Below are 6,985 nucleotides of genomic sequence, written 5' to 3' on the forward strand. Positions count from 1 at the left end.
CTAAAGCATGAGAAAAGACAGAACTCTACAAAGATTAGAATTTTTCTTTCATTTTCACAAAATTTATGCAATTGTTTCAGACTTTGTTGAATTACACGATGTAAATAAGGAATGTTACTGTTTGTAGGAGTACTACTGACAATCTGTTTAAAATGGATTCAAACACCTAGCAGAATTCATTGTACTCTGCTTACATGAAATATTGCTTCTCAGCAGGAGTGTAGGTCACTGTTCTATAATCTAAGTGTACCAAATGTTCTGGTATGATTTAATTTGATTTCAGGGAAAGAGAAGCAAAGAGTGACAACTGTAATAATGACAAACACTTCTGTCATTGCAGGACTATCATGTTTGACTGTTTTAGATGTCATTTAGACTTGTCATATATCTTTAAATCTGTTTAAATTTATGCATTAACTTGTCATGTACAATGACACTTTCATTACACTTGAATTCTGTATTCTTTCAGTTCAGTGCCTGAAAAGTGGGTATTTGTCTCTGAAAGGTAAAAAGGAAAGAACGTCTAGTGCCACATTAGGTTTTTAATGCTAGCTCCCTGAAGATATGGAGCTGGTCTGATAAGCTGATATGAACTAATTAAGATAGAAGCCGATTCTGCTCCCATATCTCAGAGTGAAACAGGAATGATACCAAAGTGTTGTCATTATTTCTTGTCCTTCTAATTTCTTAGTACTGTACACAGAAGTTAAAAATGATAAATCATTGCACTTTGGCTAATAACTACTTGCTGAAGTAAACCTGAGTGCTATAAAAACATTCTTTATTTAAAGCAATAGGACTTCTACATACTCCTAAAGGAACAGATGCCATCTCATATTTTGCAGGCTTCTCAGAGAGGAGTTGGACAGCAAATTGTCACATTTTCCAGCTATTGATTGTCCCTTGGTCTACTGCTCTATAGCCTGTTTCCTGATTTCCAAAAGTGAGAGTTCTGATTCAGAATCAATATACCACTTAAACTGCCATCTTATTGGACCTTTCTTCAAGTGAATTAATAGAATACAGATAAAATGCCAATTCTTTTACAAGTGTTCCACACTGCTCATATATGGATTTACACACTAGAAATATTATCTATTGGAATATTCATTAATATGAAGTTTGAGAAGAATGTTATTTATTCTGCCCACAAAGTTGTGCAGAAAAGACTGACAAATAGTTTTGCATCCTCTCTTTTTTAGAGAATATGAATCTTCATAGCCAGAACATTGTACACGATGTATACAGCAGGTTCATTTTTTAATTACTAAACTTGTAAGACATTGAAAGGAAAACCAAAGCAGGAGAAACATGAGTCTTATTTTTGCAACATTTTAACTAGAGACTTCTCATGTGCCTACAAAGTAAAGACAGAATACAGCTACTGAACTCATATTTATATTTCAAATGTTTCTGACAGTGTTCTGAACTACAGGTACTGGTGTTTACTGTAAAGATAAACTACATGTGAGAATCAATCAGATCTGTATTTATACACATCCAAAGTTCAAGACTTTTTTTGTTTAAAGCTTTTAGTCTGGGCTCAACAGTGCAGAAAAAAACAATATTCTAGGAGAAAGCAATAGGATGGAAAAGAAAAGTACCTAGTAACTCAGTGTGTCCTATCAAAAAGTGGGAAGACTTAGTTAAATAACAACTTAGATAAAAATTTATTACTATATTTTCTGCATATATGTATATACACATATACAGACAGAATCATCTCCTTGCATGTTTCTTATTAAAGACATTAGTCTTCATACAAAATGTGATGTGTTTAGTTTATTTGGTCCTAGCGTCTGTGTCCTTGAACTCATAATTCTCAGTGTGACATCATTATCAGTCATTCTAAAGACGCTAATGGTATTACAGACTACCTCAGACAGGAAAACAAACAGAAGACATTTCAATTAATCATACCAATCTAAATTCTGTTTTCATAAAACTGATCTTAATAACAAGAAAATGATTAAAGGAAGAGGAATGAAACACTGGTAGTCACCTAACGTTTATTTTCCTCACGATACATGCAAATTATCTCTTGGACATCGCCAATGGAATTTGGTTGCTTACAGAGAGGTGTCTAGTGCCATTTTAGACAACCGCAAGTATCCCAGCTGGCTTCTCTTGGCTTGGGACCCCCTTACATTTTGCATGACATCTATTAGCCCTGTGAGAATATCTCCAGTGGCCTGCAATATCTAAACTGGCACTAGACTTCTATGTTTAGGCACCTGAAGGCCTAATCCATACTCCCTTTTGCTCTGGTCTACGCTGTATGAAATAAATCAAAGTATTATTAGAATTGTATATTAATTTTACACTGCTATAAAAATGATAAGTAGGAAACTGAAAAACAAAAATGGTCTTCTGCTGATTAATATTTTAATACAATAGCATCTTCAATGAAACATTAACTTTATATTCACTGGTTTGCATAAACATTCTTATACCATACTCACAAAAAAAAGATTAATTTCTGTCAGCAGTACTGACTTAACGCTTGAGTTGGATATCTAAGGATTCTGCTATGGTCCACCTGAATTGTTGACTATTATCCCTCCTTGTCTGAGACAAAGCTGTCAAACTGAAGAAACATTGTGTTAGCTCACTATAAAAAGGGGGAGGAGGGGAAAAGGATGGCAGATCGGAGGCAGGGAAGCATAGAGAGATAAAAACAGAACGTTGTTCTTTATCTGGTACACAAAATAAGGATTATCAATACCGGCAGCATAAGGAAGAAAAAATATGTTATATAGAATACTTATAATGCTATATTATTTTGTAATATATCTAATAATATGCTTACTGTAAGACTCTATAGCAGCTAATAACACTAAGCCAGGGATGATCTTTTTATGACACTCTACTCAAAAGCTGGTCTCCAGCTTTCCTAAAAATCTGACAGGTTGCTACAAAGAACAGATGGATGCAAACAGACTGGGCAGCACAAAGTACAGAGTTATTGCCAGTAAACCACCACAGTGGTAGAAATATACTGATAACTTGAATTCTCAGCAAATTTTGCACATATCAGTGTAGGAGAGTTTTAAGGATGGATCAAAGAACGGTGCTTTCAGCATATTTATGTTGATACCCTTCTAAGTGTGCAAGAGAATAAAAAAACAAAAACAAAAACAAAAAAACCCCCACATATGTGCTTGTATGAGAATTAAATTAAAGCATGTTGGAGTCTGGCAGCATGGGCCAAGCAAACTCAGGAGTTAATATCTCATTAACGATAAAACATACCAGACAGGATGAAGAAAAATCATGAAGGGTTCTGAAGAGTAAACTTTCAGCTAACAATTTCTACAGCTTGTATCTGATGCAATAAAAAAGGGCAATTTAGAAAAAGGGGACAAACTAATCAAAGCAACACTCGAGGAAAGCGGACTTACAGCAGTGATAGAATAGAGTTGAGGCTCTCACTCCTACAAAGTACCTTCCTTTGCAGAATGCTAACCTGGATGGACAAACTGCTCCAGTTTAGCAGATTTGATTCATCCCACCTCTCAATTCAAACTTTCAAGTTCCACCTACTGCTGCAGCATTCTCTCATACCATCCGAGGAATCCAAAATAGAGATCTTCGTACTAGTGTATGCTCTCTGATTTACCTTCATACCAAAGTGTTCTGCATAAGCAAGTAATTGAGTGAGATGAAAAGAATTCTAAAGACAAGCACTGCAGAAGTGCTGGCAGCTCAGACTATGCCTTGAACAAAGACTTCAGTTCTACCGCAAAACAGTAGAAGGAATTCAAGAAAAATTGACAAAACTATGAAGAAGGAAAGTATTTTACATATGCTGAAATAAAACTTTTTTTTAACTAATGACAGTTGTAGCACAAAATTATCTACAAATACATGGCAAATCTAAGTAGAAATGAAAAGAAATTATCAGAACAGTAAAAAGGCTATAACTAAAAGAAATGTCATTACAAGAAAGGAAAACGTAACAGCACCTTTAAACAGTGAGCTCTATTGGAACATGGGAAAACTTCCCAGGGAAAGCCCCATTCCTTGAAAAATTTGAAATCAGACTGAAAAGCTGATTGAATACAATATACAAAAATAAAGTGGATCCATAAAACTGCTGAAATAATAAAAACATTATATGAATTATCCGAGGTTTTTTAAATATACAATTTCCATGAAAGTTTTACTGACATATGTGAGCTACTGTACACATCACACAAAGCATGGGTGTTTTGGTAAGAAAAAAAAGTACACTTCTGTTCACAAACCAAAACATTCTTCTATCCCATTTTAGCTTGAAACTTTGTGCAGCGATGATGATTCCACCAGCCATATATGTAGGTGGCAAACTGTGGAGGAAATGATACTGATTTGAAGAAGAAAGTAGGTGGTCTGTCATCATAATGCACTTGCCTGCCCCATCTCCTATTGCCATATAAATGATATTAAAAATAAAAGCAAATATCTTTTGAAGACTCCTGTAAAACTGTTGGGCAGGATATTTGGAGCAGAAAAGGACATCAAGTTGTTTAACTTCAGCTTTCAACACTCAGTTCTTTGATCACAGTCATCTTCTTAAAAGTTTCCCATGGAAAACATGCTACAGACAGTTTGATGTATATGTTTTACACCTACATTTTTTATATGAAGTTACTCTTATTGAACTACACACCAAGTTCTGAAAGTAAAATAAAGAACGTGAATAAAAAGCTCAGATCAATCAGTTCTTTTAATGCAAACTAAATTAAGAATAGCGTTTGATCTCTTTGTTTTAAAATTTATGCACTGCCTTCAGAATTAACTATCTTTCTGTCAAATATTGTTACCCTACCTCAGCTCATGAAAGGATCTCTGAAATATAGTTTCCATTTGACCTACATATCAGTTGCTCTTTTATGTTCTCACTTCCTATACATACTATTCTACTGCATAAACTAGGCATCCCTACATTGCCATCGTATCAATATCCTCTGATTAAAGAACAGCCTAAGTACAACACCAGTAGTTACTGAGAAACTATACAATAAAAACAATGTTACTTTTAATATTCAATGTTATTTATGCATCTCTTCCTTAGGTGAGAAGCTTAAGAGTTACTTAATTTATCATTTTTAATCTCCTTTTTCCCTAGTGATCTTTATATTCCCTCACATCCCACGTTTCTTCACAAGCCTCCTGGCAACATCCCCCAGGCAAAGGCTTCCTGGAGCAAATTTTCAAGTGGAGCAATGACATCCTTACATCAGCTGAGGCTCTTTTTATTACATACACATTACTGATCAAATGCAGTGTTGGCCTGTCTGCAGTGTCACTCTCTTTGCTCAGAAAAGCTGCAATTCTTCCTCCAAAATAAAAGTCATGCCAAAAGATCCTTAAATCAAAACAATTATATTCATCAACAAAATGCAAAATTTTCAGCATTAATGGATGGCCACCAGCTGCAGTTGCACAAATTATAAAATGCGTAGTTACCATGTTTAGATGTTCCAATACAGTTCCTCTCTGCTGCCATCTACAGATAGGTTTCAATTTTTTTAAAAATCTACTTTCCACTTCCAGATATATATTTAATAATAGAATCTCAACATGACCCACAAACTAGTTCACCTCAAACACCTATTACCTCAACAGTATTACCTCAACATATTAGAAGCTTCAGGCAAAGCTGAGCCCAAGTGATAGGTTGTCAAAAGGTATTTAGATGTTGCCACGCTGAACGCTGAGTGATGCCTGATCCTGTGTGAAATCCTTATCTGGAAATTAGGTGCTCATGTTCCCTGTTCAATGCATCGGAAGAGTTAAGTTGTACATAGATGCCCCTCAGAAGCCAGATGAGCTGCCAAAAGTGAAAAGGAGATTCTAAATCTCTAGTATGGATATCTTAAAAAGCTTTGCTTGAGTCCCCAGAATATCTAATGCTTAATGGTTGCAGCATTGTTATTTGATGCCTGCTTCAGACACCACATTTCCAGTCTTATAGCTGTATGTTCTAGCTAGGAGGCTACAAAGTCAGGTTCCCTCTCTGCATAAAAATGAAACTCAGTAGACCAAAGTGGTACATTTTTAAAAGACTGACACCCCTGATGCACAGCGGAGACAACATAACTCAGTAAGATTGCTAATCTGTATTAAATGACTGCATGCCCGTTAGGTACGAAATACTATGCTTGCTTAGGGCCCAAAGGGAGCATGTCATTTGATATGCAATAAATTGATCACGTATAAAAATAACTATTAGCCTACAGGTTAGCGTGCTCCAGCAGAGCATCCTCCCTATGGAGGTTTGAGCCCACATACCCTGCAAGTTGATTTTAAACCCCTTCAAACGCTAAAACACTTCAGCGTTCTGTTGTAAAACACGCTTCGCTGTGAAAGCTGTCTAAGCATGAGAATAAAGCAAGACGTAATTCACGTAGCCCCACCGAAATGCTTCACAGGCATTGACGTTACAGCCGCCCTGCTGTGCCCGGAGCGCGCCCGAGGCCGGGGCCGGCGGGGCTCCGCGCTCCGCCCACCCGCTCTCCTCAGGGCCCGGCCGGGGGCCGCGACCCGCCACCGCTGCCGCCTCTGCCGCGGCGTGAAGGGGCGAGGGCAGGGGAGCGGCGGGGCAGGGGAGGGCCCGCAGCAGAATCTCCTGTGCCAGTCCCAGGACCCCGCTCACCAGCAGCGGCTGAGGCGCACCCTGACACCGGAGGGTGAGGCCGCACGCCGGGGGCGCCCGCCTGCCGCGAGCAGCGCCACCTCACGCACGTCACTTGAACCCCGGTCCCGCGGAAAGGGGGGGACTACAGCTCCCAGCGTGCCCCGCGCCCGGCCTGCTACGCATGCGCCCGCGCCGAGCCTTGTCCCAGGTTCTGGACGGCGGCCGCCGCCGCCGCGCATGCGGGCTCGGCCGCGCCGGGAGCGGGTGGGTTTGAAGGGGACGGAGCGCCGTGGCGGTGGGCTGGCCCGGCCACGGTGGGTGACGGTGGGCTGGCCCGGCCACGGTGGGTGGCGGCCGGGGGTA

Source organism: Platalea leucorodia (assembly GCF_965183815.1).
Source record: "Platalea leucorodia genome assembly, chromosome: 5".
In the NCBI taxonomy this organism is placed as follows: domain Eukaryota; kingdom Metazoa; phylum Chordata; class Aves; order Pelecaniformes; family Threskiornithidae; genus Platalea; species Platalea leucorodia.